This window comes from Peromyscus eremicus, chromosome 14 (assembly GCF_949786415.1).
Source record: "Peromyscus eremicus chromosome 14, PerEre_H2_v1, whole genome shotgun sequence".
NCBI lineage: Eukaryota > Metazoa > Chordata > Mammalia > Rodentia > Cricetidae > Peromyscus > Peromyscus eremicus.
Genome location: NC_081430.1, coordinates 69,899,449 through 69,912,468, shown reverse-complemented (window position 1 = coordinate 69,912,468; position 13,020 = coordinate 69,899,449). Strand labels below are relative to the sequence as shown.

General features: G+C 45.7%; 1 protein-coding gene across 2 annotated transcripts in view; it reads right to left on the bottom strand.

Annotated features, from left to right (window-relative positions):
• Daam1 (dishevelled associated activator of morphogenesis 1) overlaps positions 1-7,788 on the bottom strand; it is a 172,730-nt gene extending 164,942 nt beyond the window's left edge. The window contains exon 1 of one of the 2 annotated variants that reach the window (XM_059278947.1): positions 7,497-7,788. The gene's annotated coding sequence lies outside the window, so the exon portion shown is untranslated. The remainder of the gene's footprint in view (positions 1-7,496) is intronic. The other variant, XM_059278946.1, reaches the window with a different exon arrangement.
• Between the last annotated feature and the right edge of the window lie 5,232 nt (positions 7,789-13,020).

The window sequence follows — 13,020 nt, the reverse complement described above, 5'->3', positions numbered from 1 at the left end:
GGGAGAACTACTACGTGAGCTGTGCTCTGAGGCTACTCAGCTCTCTGCTCTGGGCCGCAGTCAGGGTTTGAGGACTGCTGCCTCAGAAGATCAGCGACTGGCTCCCTGATACTGAACCCGGCCATGTGAAGAAGAGGACAAAAATGGCTCTGAGCATAGGACAGTGTAGCACAGAGGAAACTGGATAGATGGATGAATGGATGGATGGATGATGGATGGATGGATAGATGAATGGATGGATGTGTACAGATATAGACAGATGATAGATAGATAGATAGATAGATAGATAGATAGATAGATAGATAGATGATAGATAGATTTTAATTTTTAATCAGCCCTTGACAGAAAATGTCACAGGCAAAGCAGTTCCACAGACCTAGTGTTACCTACTCACAGAATCTGAAACCTTAACTGGGTCACAGAGTCTTTCTAGTTCAATCTAGTCTCTATTCTTCATTTCAAAAACAGGGCTGGAGAGGTGGCTCAGCAGTTAGGAACACTTGCTGCTCTTGCAGAGGATCTAAGTTTGATTCCCAGCACCCACATGGTGACTCCCTACCATCTGTAACTCCAGTCCCAGGGATCTGATGCCCTCTGGACTCCAGAGGCATCTGTACACACGTGGCTCACATAAACTCATGCAGGCACACATAAACAAATTAATTAGTCTTTATTAGTACAGAAGGATAGAAGCAAGCCTGTGTATTAACCTTCAAAGACCACACTGCACTCAGCCTCAGCTCAGCCGTTGGCGTTAATTTCAGGCATTTATTTACTCTTCATCCTTCCTGATTTCCAGTTCACATCACCACTGAGTGCTAAGCAATGCAGGAGCACTCTGGTACAAATAAGATTGCACATACAAAACAGGAAGGGGGACTAAAACAGAAATGTTGTTGTGAGATTTTTTTTTTTGACACCATCATCCTGAATCAAAGCTACTAATACTGGATTAACTATAGCTGCTAATCCATTGTCTTTTTTTTTTTTTTTAAGTCTAAATGCTTGCCTAAACATGAACAGACTGTTCATGTTCATTCACGGCATTCTCTACTTCCACCTTTACCTGTGTTCCAGGGTCGGAACTCAAGTCTTCAGGCTTTCTGGCAAGCACTCTGACCCACTCACTGAGCCATCTTACCAGTCCAGTCTTTCAAAAAGACTTCTTAACGATCGATCATTTGTAGTAAGTTCTCGGGATTCAGGAGGGTCCTCCTGTTACAAAGCCGCAGACTTCAACTTAACCCGTGTCTCACATTTCACTGCTTGTTTTGTCCAACTGCTTTGAAACAAGTATCTAAGCCTAGGCACCCAAGAACAGTCTAGCCCATCTGGTAAATAGCACTAACCACTCTCCCTCTCATGTACAAATCTGCAGGAGCTTTACGGGACAGCAGAGTGTGATGAGCAATTTCTACAGACCCAGGAGCTCAGAAGGAAAAGGAAAGCCCAGAAGCAGCACAAAACACACTGTTAATACCTGCCATTCCTCAGCAAAGGAAAAATACAGACTGCGGGCCTTGGCAAACTTTTAGAGAGCTGTCCCTAGCTCTGACCCAGTTTATGCACGAGGACAACTAACACAATTCCTTGGCAAACCACTGGCAAACTCTTGCCTCCAGCTTACAGGGTCTGTAGAAAACTCAACTCTGTCGTTCATTTTATGATATGGCATTTTCTTTTGCCTCTGGCCGTGATGGCTGTGCTCTGAATAGCTGTGATGTACTGTCTAGCCTTAGTCTCTTTTGTAACCAAAAGTATGAACACACACACACCACACACACACACACACACACACACACCCTGACTAGAGTTACAGGTACACAGCTCAAAAATAAGGCGAATCTAACCATATTCTAGACGTGGTCTGTACATTTCTAACAACAAAAGCTAGCCTACAGCTAGACTATAACAGTCCATCTCTAAAGTTGGGTATCTGTATCACTCCAACAAGCTCAAAGCTGAGACCTGGGCTATCTACTTTTGGAAGTCTAAATTCAAAGTGCCCATCAGACAGGCAATGTTGCCAATCACACTGCAGGTATTTTCTTCTGAAGTAAAAGGGACAAACACCAGCTTAATAGGTGACCCTAATTGTATGCCTGGCAAGAATACAAGTAACTTTCAACCCCCAAACCTGGTGCAGTTTATAGAAGGAATGAGCTCAGGTTCTTGCTAAAGGTGAATGACATACTTAAGAAATGTAGCAAGGACGGATGGGGTGGGGAAAAAGCTTCCCAAGTCCGTGTCTGCAACGGAGTATTATGTTTCAGGAGCCTAATGGCAAACAGGCTTTGTGTTTGCATTTTCTCTTCCTAGCAATCCCTGCCATTACAGTGCAGCTTGCCCATTATTCCCCTAAATTACCAAGTTTCTGCTTTAGTCGATTGTCTACATCAAATATTGTCCGTGTTGCACAATATTGAGCTGTATGCCAAAAGAGAACGTCAGGAAGTCACACCAACTACATTGGAAATGAGACACACTTCCCTGGTTTTCCACATTTAATTCACAATGGTGGCTACGGTTTAAGAATTACAGCTGTTTACTTGGCTCCAAATTTGCTACATTATAATGAGTCTCTTTTGAGGCAGGGAGAGAGGGAAAGGGTTATTATAATGCCTAAGGACATTCAATATCAGATTGCATGCTTAACTACTGCTAAAGTTTTTTTATTATTTTTTGTTAAAAGACCTTTCACAGTTTACCTTAAAAGGGAAGGAAACTGAGATGTTGCCCCTCTTAACTGTTAAAAGTAGGCTTCTGTTGTCCTTTACTAGGTGAGAAGACTGTTACCAGATGAAAGGATTCAATCCAGTGAAAAATTAGCCTCACAAATAGGGTCTGAAACCAGACAATCTCCAAAAAGATTTAAATGTAGAATATACAAATATTTCCATTTTTCAGATACTCTGTCTACATGAAATATATGTCTATATGAAATATAGCAAAATGGAAATTCAAAAGCTTTATCATTCAAATACTAAATGTGGGTTGGAGCTAAATGTTGTAGCTCAGTGGATAAGGTGCCTCTCTAGCATACACAAAGGCCTTGCTTCATACCTGGCATGAACCAGGCGTAGAAGCACAGGCCTATAAGCACAGCACTTGGGAGACAGAGGCAAGAGAATCCAAAGTTCAGACCTGTCCTCCACTGCATGTGTTTAAGGCCAGCCTGGGATACATGAGACCCTGTCTCAAAACTTGGGGACACAGGTGAGGGGGTGGGGACAGGCTCTTGCTGCTATGCTCTTAGGATTCAACAAACTCGATCCATTCTTACACTAGGAAAGCCAACTCCCTGGGAGATGCTCTGTTCTCTGCTCCTGGGACAGCAAGAAGGATACCAGAAATGAAAAGGTGGACAACATCTCTCTCTGCCATCTGCTGGGCGGAATATAGGTCACGGAGATCAACTGGCATCTCTTTGCCTGCCCTCCTTTCGGTGGGGATGCTAATGAGCTGAGGACATGGTCTCTACCGCAAATATACATAAAAGACAGCGCACTAAGTAACTTCAAAATCGACATCCCCACCTCAGCCTGCCCTAGCTGCTCTGCCAACCAGACTTACTCCAAGCTACAGACAGAAACAAACGACCACTGAAATGGTACCCATGTAATCCTTTGAGTTCCAAGGATGTTGTGAGTATTTAACTTAGATACTAACTGGGAAGCTTTCTTCCATTACCCGTTAACACCAGAACAAGTGATAGCAATTCATAATCCCTATGCCGAGAGAGAGAGAGAGAGAGAGAGAGAGAGAGGGAGAGAGAGAGAGAGAGAGAGAGAGAGAGAGAGGAGAGAGAGAGAGAGAGAGAGAGAGAGAGAGAGAGAGAGAGAGAGAGAGAGAGAAAGCACTTTCCTATCGACTGAAGTGCCCTGCAGAGAAAACAAGTTTGGCAACCAAAATTGGCAAAGTTTTGTTGTATTTTGTTTCCTAGACTATTAGAATATAGATCTAAGACTTGGAAACACAAGACTATTGAATGGTAGGGAAGACCCCCACCCCAGTGGGTCATTTTCTGAACTAAACACCTGACACTGTCAGTGGTACCCAGCTTTGTGGGAAAGGTGTGTTCCCTCTGATGCTGTAACTTTCAAGTGTTTTCACAGAAGAATCGAAGATTAACGAGCTAAAGCCATAGTCTAAATATTTACAAAATGAAACTGTTTCAGTCTTAACCGAGTTTTGTTTCTAAACACCTATTTGTCCGAGGAACCATATTAGCAACATTAAAGGCTCTTTTTTTTTTTTTTTTTTTTTTTTTTTTTTTTTTTTTTTTGGTTTTTCGAGACAGGGTTTCTCTGTGTAGCTTTGCGCCTTTCCTGGAACTCGCTTTGGAGACCAGGCTGGCCTCGAACTCACAGAGTAAAGGCTCTTTTTAAACAAAGTAGCTCAAATAAAACTATCCACAGGCACATTCTCAACATTCAGAACTATCCACCAAGGATAGATAGGCAGGATTCAAATTCCACTCAAGGACGTGACTGACCCACCACACTTCTCTATTACCCTTCTCAAGATGGCTCACACTCCAGACCTACAAGATTTGACCACCGCATAACAACACCTTTACCAATCCCAGACAAATGTCCTCTCCTGGGGCTGGCCTGGAACAGACCCCTTTCTAGAACAACTCTGCCCCAGATGACAAGACTGCCAACTCCCAGCAAGCAACTCCAGGAGCCACTGTGGACTAACAGAAGCTTCTAGCTATCTTTGCCTTCCTCTTTCTCCTCAGTTCCTGCCATACACCTTCTGGGAAAACTATCTGGGCCAAGGAGAGTGCATCTAATAAAAGTATCTAGTTTAGTGTACTGAGAGATAATAACAAAAAAACAACAGCCTATGGATTCCAAAAGTAATTATAAAGTAACAAAATGTATCATCTTTACACCCATGGAAAGAACTGTAGCAAGATGTGTGGACAAAAAAAGAACCAGGGACTATTACAACAAATTACATAACTATCAGGAGACAGAGCACAGACCTTGGGTTTCCAATCCTCCTTAATATCCATCTAACAAATGCTTATTAAAAGACCTGTTCCAAATTCCAGGAAGACTGAGGAGACAAAGAGCTGCCTGCAAAGAGCTTAGCACAGAGAAGCAAAGACAAATAAGCTAATAAATGAAGGACATTTCCTCCTTACGATAAATCCTAGGACAAAAATTAATACATACATACATACATACAGAATAAGTAAGAGTGAGAACTTCTGCTATTGCTGCCCCACAGGGATGTAACCACCTACTTAAGACAAGATGATGAGTGTTAACCACTTGGCACAACAACCCAAGTATTAACCTGTACATGAATGCACTTGCATAGACACTCCTATGTACGTACACCACCCCCCCCACTTCTGAGAGAGAACGCACTCAGAATAAAATGCCAACAGACGATGAGAAACAAGCATCTTAGTATAATTTAACTGCCTTTTGTTCATTTAAGTTACAAATAACTACACTCATCAAGAATCTGCAAACCACAAAATCTAAACAACTAATTGTGACTAAAACATAAAAGTCCAGATGCTCAAGATAATAGTAGTAACAAGTGTATCATAAATTTAAAAATAGTACTAATACCTTGTCCATTTTTTAACAGTACCCCAAGGATCTTGGTTTTGGGGTCGGCAACACAAACTGAATGCTACAATGTCAGAGCTGGGTTTAAACCTTGTGTTATTTGGAGGAGGGGTCATTTTCAGGGTTGTAAGACTTTATACCTGGAATCAACATTAGGAACTCTTTGAACTGGCCTGTCCACACTATCAATGAGATGACAGTGGCCCCAGAGGTAATGGGTTAGCCCATGGCAGGGTAGCACAGAGAGAGAGAGCCGGCACAGGACCCAGGGTCCTAGTTTCAGCATCCAGAGCTTCACTTTTAAGGATCGTCTGCAGCTGGAGTTTAGATTTTTATGAAGATTATTTTGACGACTATGCTCCCACACTTCAACTTCAGTTATTAATTGCTGTCATTTTTCAGGTAATGGCACCTCAGGCTAATTGCTGACCAGGGAGCTATGTAGGCCTGGGCAGGGTGACCTTGTTAAGAAAACTGCCTCCAACACTATTAACTATGATAATGGTGGAAAGATACAGTTCACTTGATGGAGGAAAGACATCTTCCAAATTTAGTTTGCCTCAGGACAAAAGCCCCAGACAATTCCTTTTGAGATGATGTATCGGCATGAGGGAAGGAAAGGGGTCCAAAAAACGGTGTCCGAGCTATGTAGGAGAGAATAGGGGGAGTCCCAGAGCTGCCAGAAGGGTGAAGAAGAGGGAGCAGCTGGGCCTAGGGCAAACATTTGACCACACCCCCGGCCACGCCCTCCCAGCTGCCCGCAGAGCCACAACGAATTGAAACAGCAGTGCGAGCTGTTAAGATTCCGAAGGCAGAAGTCGCCATGGCAACCGGATTCGTCTTGCAGGCAAACTACGCTTCAATTCACTAGGTCCGGCTCAAATCTCAAGAAACTATCAATTCAATGAGGGCAAAACGGTCACGGGCAGCATTTGCTGTGGATGATCTATGGAGGTTGATGGTGAGAGAGGGGGACTGGAGAGCAAAAATCTATTCCTGAGCACACTAGAACATTTTATGCGGAGGGGACAGAACACCCCAAACCTTGGCAGTAAGCAACGTGCAAAAGACCTTAGAAGGATTTGATGAATATGTGAGTAAACGAACGAATGAAGCTGACGGAAAAAGAGAGACAATCCAGAGGACTTTAGAGTTGTCGGGCCGGGCCTCTCCTGGGTCTGAGACAAGCCAGTCACAAACAGCTGGTTTGGGGCACCAGTTGGATAAACCCGATTATCCAGCCCTCCTGCCCCCACAGCGAACCTTATCATTAGGTTACCCGCCACCCCATCACCCTCAGGGTTCTAGGGAGGACGTTTAGCCCCCGCCCAGGTGCCCTTTGCCGGGCTCGATTCGGCAGAGTCAAGACTGAGATGCGCCCTCCGAAGCAGGGACGCGGGGAACCCGGGTCCGGTCCCCGGGAGGCGCATCTCCCCACGCCGCAGCCAGGCGCCGGCTCGCGGCCTCCGCAACGCCAGGTTTCCCTCCTCTCTCGGCACACAGCAAGCACGGACACTGCCCGGATTACAGTCACTCCCTTCGTTTTGAGTACGGCTGGACGTGAAGGTGCCAGGGATGGTGGGGGACTGGCGGCCACCGCGGTGCCCCGCGATCTTACAGAGCCAGCGGCCCAGGAGCGCCGCCCGCTGCCGCAGCTCCCGCAGCCCTGGCCCCGGGGAACCGTCGGCCGGGGAAGCGAGCTCTACCCGGCCGGTTCCACTGCCACAGAGCGCTTAGGAAAAGAAAGAAGGGAGGGACCCCATCCTCGGGGACGCCTTCCTTCAGGCTCGCCTCGCTCCGTGCCGCGCTGCAGCCATTTTCCAAAACCTTGTTTGGCAGCCCGTGGCAGTCTCGGTCCCGTTCCCACCCAGACTCAACCTGAAGGACGAGTTTAATATTTACCTACTGGCCCGGGAGCTCCGGGAAGCAGCAGGAGGGAGCGCCGCCAACAGCGCGAGGACCAGCACGCCCACCCCGGCGCCACGGCGCGGTGCCGCTAATGAATGAGTACGGCGGGCGAGCCGAAGCGTCCCCTCACCTGAGCAGCTGCTGCATGCTGAAAAGGCCGCTCTGCGCTCCCGGTACAATGGGATCCGGTTAAACAGTTCCCTTCACAGCCGTTCGTAGGTTACCAACTCGCAGGTGACATCACCCACGCCTCGTCTGATAGGATACAATGTGGCGCCCACTGCGCATGGACGCCCTGGCCGGGCCCTTAGGCTTCTGGGAGTTGTAGTCTTACTGCTCACTTACTCGCAGACAGAGGCGAAACAGCCTCTCCGTCCTCACCCGCAAGAACTACATTTCCCCAGGTACCTCGCTTCCCCTCGGTGCCCGCCCCTCCCCGCCCCTCCAGACCCGCCCCCTCCCCGCCCTCCAGCCGAGCAGTGCCTGTGGTGGTCGTTCAGAAGCCGAACAGCAAACAGCTCCGCCGAGAGGCAGGGCCATCCAGCGGCCGTGCTCTTTGACTTGACCTCTGTTCCTGCCAGCGAGCGGGTAGGCTGCGGGACCAAGGGGCGTCCTGAACTCGCGCACACCTACTGGGCACTTCTGATCGACTGGGCTCTCCTGCCCCCAGCTGGGAAGGGTCCATAAAAGCCTTTCTCTGCCTTCCCTACTCAAAGCCACTAATTCATAGGACTCCAGGGATTCTGGTTTGGCATACCGAGCCGGTATTTCCCCCTGTCCCCAAGGATCAAACAACGCCCGCCGAGAAAAAGAGGGATCCCCCTGCACCACACTCGGTTCAGTTTCACCTTTCTCCCCTCTTTCCTTCTCGCCCTTTTTAACCAAGACGGAGTAGCCAAGAAGAAAGCTGGGAACAGCTTAGTCGGCTGACCTGAGAGGAAAACTGGTGTCTGTCACGAATGAAAATGCAGTGTAATAGAAGACAGGGACAGTCACCACAACCCTGCGTCCGCGAGCCTGCTGCTGTGGAGATAATACTATCTCTCGCACAGCCAAGCTTTTGTTCATCCCTGAAGGGGCTTCCCGCTCCGGTGGCTCTCAACTCCTCCGAAGACAGCATGCATGTCTAAAAGTTTTAGTTAATTATGCATTCATAAAATTTAAAATCTGCAACACTCCCTCGCTCCCCACACGTTTCCTTTAAAAAAAAAAAAATTAAGACCTTAAAGCAAACAGTGTCCTACAAGGACTGCCCCGATCTTCAGACGCCTAAAATGTGTATTAAAAGGTAAGCAAAGGGTGTGTCATGGAATTCTGACCCTTCTGGCAGATTTTGGTTTTAATACATAAAAGTTTTCTGTCTTGTTGTCTCATTCAATGAATTCCAAACATGAAAAATTAACAGGGGGAGCAAATCTCCAGGTGTCTTTTTACATGAAAAAAAAAATTCATTTATTCAACTTTCAGTGGTACTGATGTGATCATGCTCACATGCCCACTTCCACCAGCAAAATTAAGATTTCACTTCTCAGGAAATGAAGATTGACAATTAAGATTTCCAACAACTCTTCGCCTAATTGCTGATAGAATATCACCACTCATCTCCCCTTTTCATCTTGAAACACTGAGGTTCAAGTGAAATCTATTCTTGGAACTAGATGAGGATCTCAGAGGAGAGCGGAAGTATTGTTTTGTCAAAGGTTTACTGCTGAATTCTCGTTTTCTTTTTTACAAGCCTGTTCTGTACAGACCAGACCCATTTTCCTCCACGGAAGCAGGATAACCTACTCGGTCCATCTCAAATAATATCTTAGACGGGACCCAGACAACACAAATGTTCCTTTGCCCGTCAGACCAAGGGTACAAGCAGCGATGCTCTAGCTAATGGGTAGCCTTAATGTATTGCCCAGTCGGCTGTGGGAAAGTATTCAGAAAGAAACCCGACCTGGCATGATTCTAAAGGCTCCCCCAATCTTATAACTGTGGAAAGCTTCTAGGTGGAAACATAAGCAGTGAGCTTGAAATTTCCTGAGTCAATAAATTGAACTTGGAGCCTTGCTATCAGGCAAGGTTTATCCTTATAGATGGAAGCATGCTGTTAAGGCACACTCGGATAAATCATTTTCTAGAAAAAAAAAATCGCCTTTCATCAAGCTCATTTGCTTCTGAGCACTAAGGAAAAGGAGTATAGGCCCTTGCCCAAAGCAAAAGAATCCATTCTCTAGAACAGTATTACAGGGTGTGTCGTGTAGCATAGCTGATCTCCGAATATAAAGGACAGTCTGCATAATACACAAGACAGGGAGTGTGGTGTGTGTGTGTCTGTGTGTGTGTGTGTGTGTGCGCTTTCTATCAATCAACTCTAAATATAGAAAATAGAAGGCCTGGTGTTCGAAAATGGTTTTCTGTAAGTGGTGATGGATTTAAACCGATCCTTGCACACTGTTGCACTCACTGGTAACCAAGGGAAACAAGATGGCTCTTTAGCATCAGAAATGCTGTCTGTAGACCTGAAATCAGCGGAAGCTTAAATACTTCCATTATGGCATAGAGGAATTCATAGTCACACACACACACACACACACACACACACACACACACACACATTTTCACATACTCATTGTATATGTCTGTATTTAATTCATTCTTTGAGATTCAACCTCCGAAATCATGAAAAGCATTCATTCTTTCTAGCATAATTCATATTCCGAGGCAAAAAGGTTTCTTCACTTTCTCCCTATTATTTTTAAACAACTGATTCCCTCCTGGAATCATCTTACAAAAGACCCCACGTCACTCAACAATCATCGCCTGTTAACTAGGGACTCTTGGAGCCATTGAGAATAGACTCTACGGAGAGGATAGAAAACAAAGGGTATCAGGGGGCATGTTGCTGATGTTTCAAAAGAACATCTCCTGCCTCTGGTTACAATGTTTTACTTCGGGGAGGAAACAAGACACCAATAGAGAAAAATGACCAGCTAGCGCCTCATGTGTGTGTGTGTGTGTGTGTGTGTGTGTGTGTGTGTGTGTGTGTGTGTGTTGTCCCATAACAGCGTGGTACTTCACAAGGCTTCATGCTGAGCCTGGGTTTGAGATTGGGCCATTTCACTGTTTTCAGCCCTGCGACTTTGCTTCTATGTGTTACTTGCTTTCAGTTTTCTTACTCATAAAATAGAATTAGTAAGGATCCTTCATGCTTTGTAGAAACACTTTTGGGGGGAGCAGAGTTGGGGATGAATAAAGATGTTTTAAAATCCAGTTAGGCTTGAGGGTTAAGAGAAAGGCAGGTTCTCGGAAGAAAGTGGGACACACCCGAAAAGCACAGGCCCGGGACTTTGTAAAGAGCGGCAGAAAGTAAGGCCTTGTGAGTGCAAGGTCTTCAACAGGGAGTTGCCCCAGGCTGTTAGTAGTTGCTTTCCACAAGCTGATGATAAGAGCCTATTGCTGAAGACAAACAACACTTACATATCTCATTGACCACAGGGAAGTCAAGCTGGTGTCTAACGAGAGCCTTCACACCTGCTGATTAGTGTTCATGGTTCTGGAAGGTCCTCTGCATGCTACCGGAGGAAAACGGTAAGCACCAACCCAGCTACAAAACCTTCGATCTACAATGACGAGCTGCCTCCAGGATATATGCTGGTGCAATGGCGGCATAAACATGGTTAGAGTGACCAACCACTGTCTGATTGGATTCAAGGCCCCCTCCGTGAGATGGAACCCATGCCTGACACCGCTCGGGTGGCCGTGAACCTGAAACTAGATAGGCCATAGACCAAAGGAAAACCAAACTGTTATTCTGCTAAAGAAACATAGCAATCGGGGCTGGAGAGATGGCTCAGAGGTTAAGAGCACTGACTGCTCTTCCAGAGTTCAATTCCCGGCACCCACATGGTGGTGGCTCACAGCCATCTATAATGAGATCTGGTGTCCTCTTCTGGTGTGCAAGGTTACATGGAGGCAGAATTTGTATACAAAATAAATAAATAAATCTAAAAAAAAAAAAAAAGAAAGAAGGAAAGATAGCAATAAAAATGACCCCTAATGACATTCTGCTATACCCAGTGTCTCACCCAGCCGTCATCAGAGAAGCTTCCTCCCACAGTTGATAGGAACTAATATGAAGGCTCACAACTGGACAACGTGCAGAAAATGAGAGACCTTGGAACACTCAGTCCTAAATGGGATGTCCTCTCGAAGCCCCTTCCCTCGGGGCTCAGGAAACTATGTGAAAGAGGAGGCAGAAAGAGTGTAAGAGCCAGAGGAGATGGAGGCCATGAAGGAAACAGTGTCTTCCAGACAAAAGAGGACTGAGGAACATGTGGACTCTCAGAGACTGTAGCAGCAGGGACAGGTCCTGCACAGGTCCAAACCCAGTCAGGTTCCAGGGCTGAGAGAGAGAAGTAAGCATGAGCTCCCATCTCTAACCAGGAAACGCTCTCTAACTGACAACAACTTGCAAGGGGAAAATCAGTTTTCTTCAGTAGTGTCTCACTGGGTACACAAACCACAGTTGAGGGCACACCCTTGGCCCAGCAGTCGATGGCCAACGCGAAATGAACTCAACGGTATTTTTGTAGACTTTTTATCTCATATTGCTTTGTTTGGGCATTTTTACCTTACCGGTCTTTTGCTTTTATATTATGGTTTCCAATTTTGTGTTTTTATGGGTGTGTGTGTGTGTGTGTGTGTGTGTGTGTGTGTGTGTGTGTGTTGTGTGTGTGTGTGCCTGTCTGCATGTATATGTATTTCTCATGCTTTTTCTTTGTTATCTTTTGTTTGTTTTATTGCTTTTTTATTTGCCTGTTTGTTTCCTAAAAAGAGAATTCATGGAGTCGGAAGGGTGGGGAGGTGGGGAAGAGATGGGAGTAGATGAGGGAAGGGACGCTGTGACCAGAACATATTGTATGAAATAAACTATTTTCTATAAAAAGAAGAGAGAGATGCTAGAAAAACACTTCTGAAACTGAGAACCATAAAAACGTTAGTTCTTACAGTCATCTGCAATTTTCCATGCTGGACTTAATTTTAAAATAGTTAATAAAAACTCATGTAAGTCAATTCTTATTCATGGCAACACATGATTAGGAATTGTATTCTTTGTACACCCTACCTTCCTCTAAACCACAAGTAGGCAAAGGGAACTTGGGAAAAAAGAGCAAAAATTCCAAAGTGGAATAGGACTTACTGTTCCTTGGCTCATTCATAGATACGTAATTTCTTCTTCCACGGGGCCCAGCTGTCCTTGGTCTCAAGAGGAGCCTTTCCCAAACTTCCCAGCACAGAGAGGCACTTCTGAGATTGGAGGCAGAAGGAGGGGAGAACTTCTCTCTTTCTCCTCCTCCCCGGAGAATCTGGGTGATGTTTCTGTGGGAAGTCACGGCATTTCCCTTGTTAAAGTTCCAGCTTCTTCCTGGTCACCCTGGCCTGTATTAACAATGCTTTCTCCTTTTGTTCCTCCAGCCTAGGAATGAGGATGGCCTCCTGGCGCTGCTAATTTCTTGGATCCATTTTC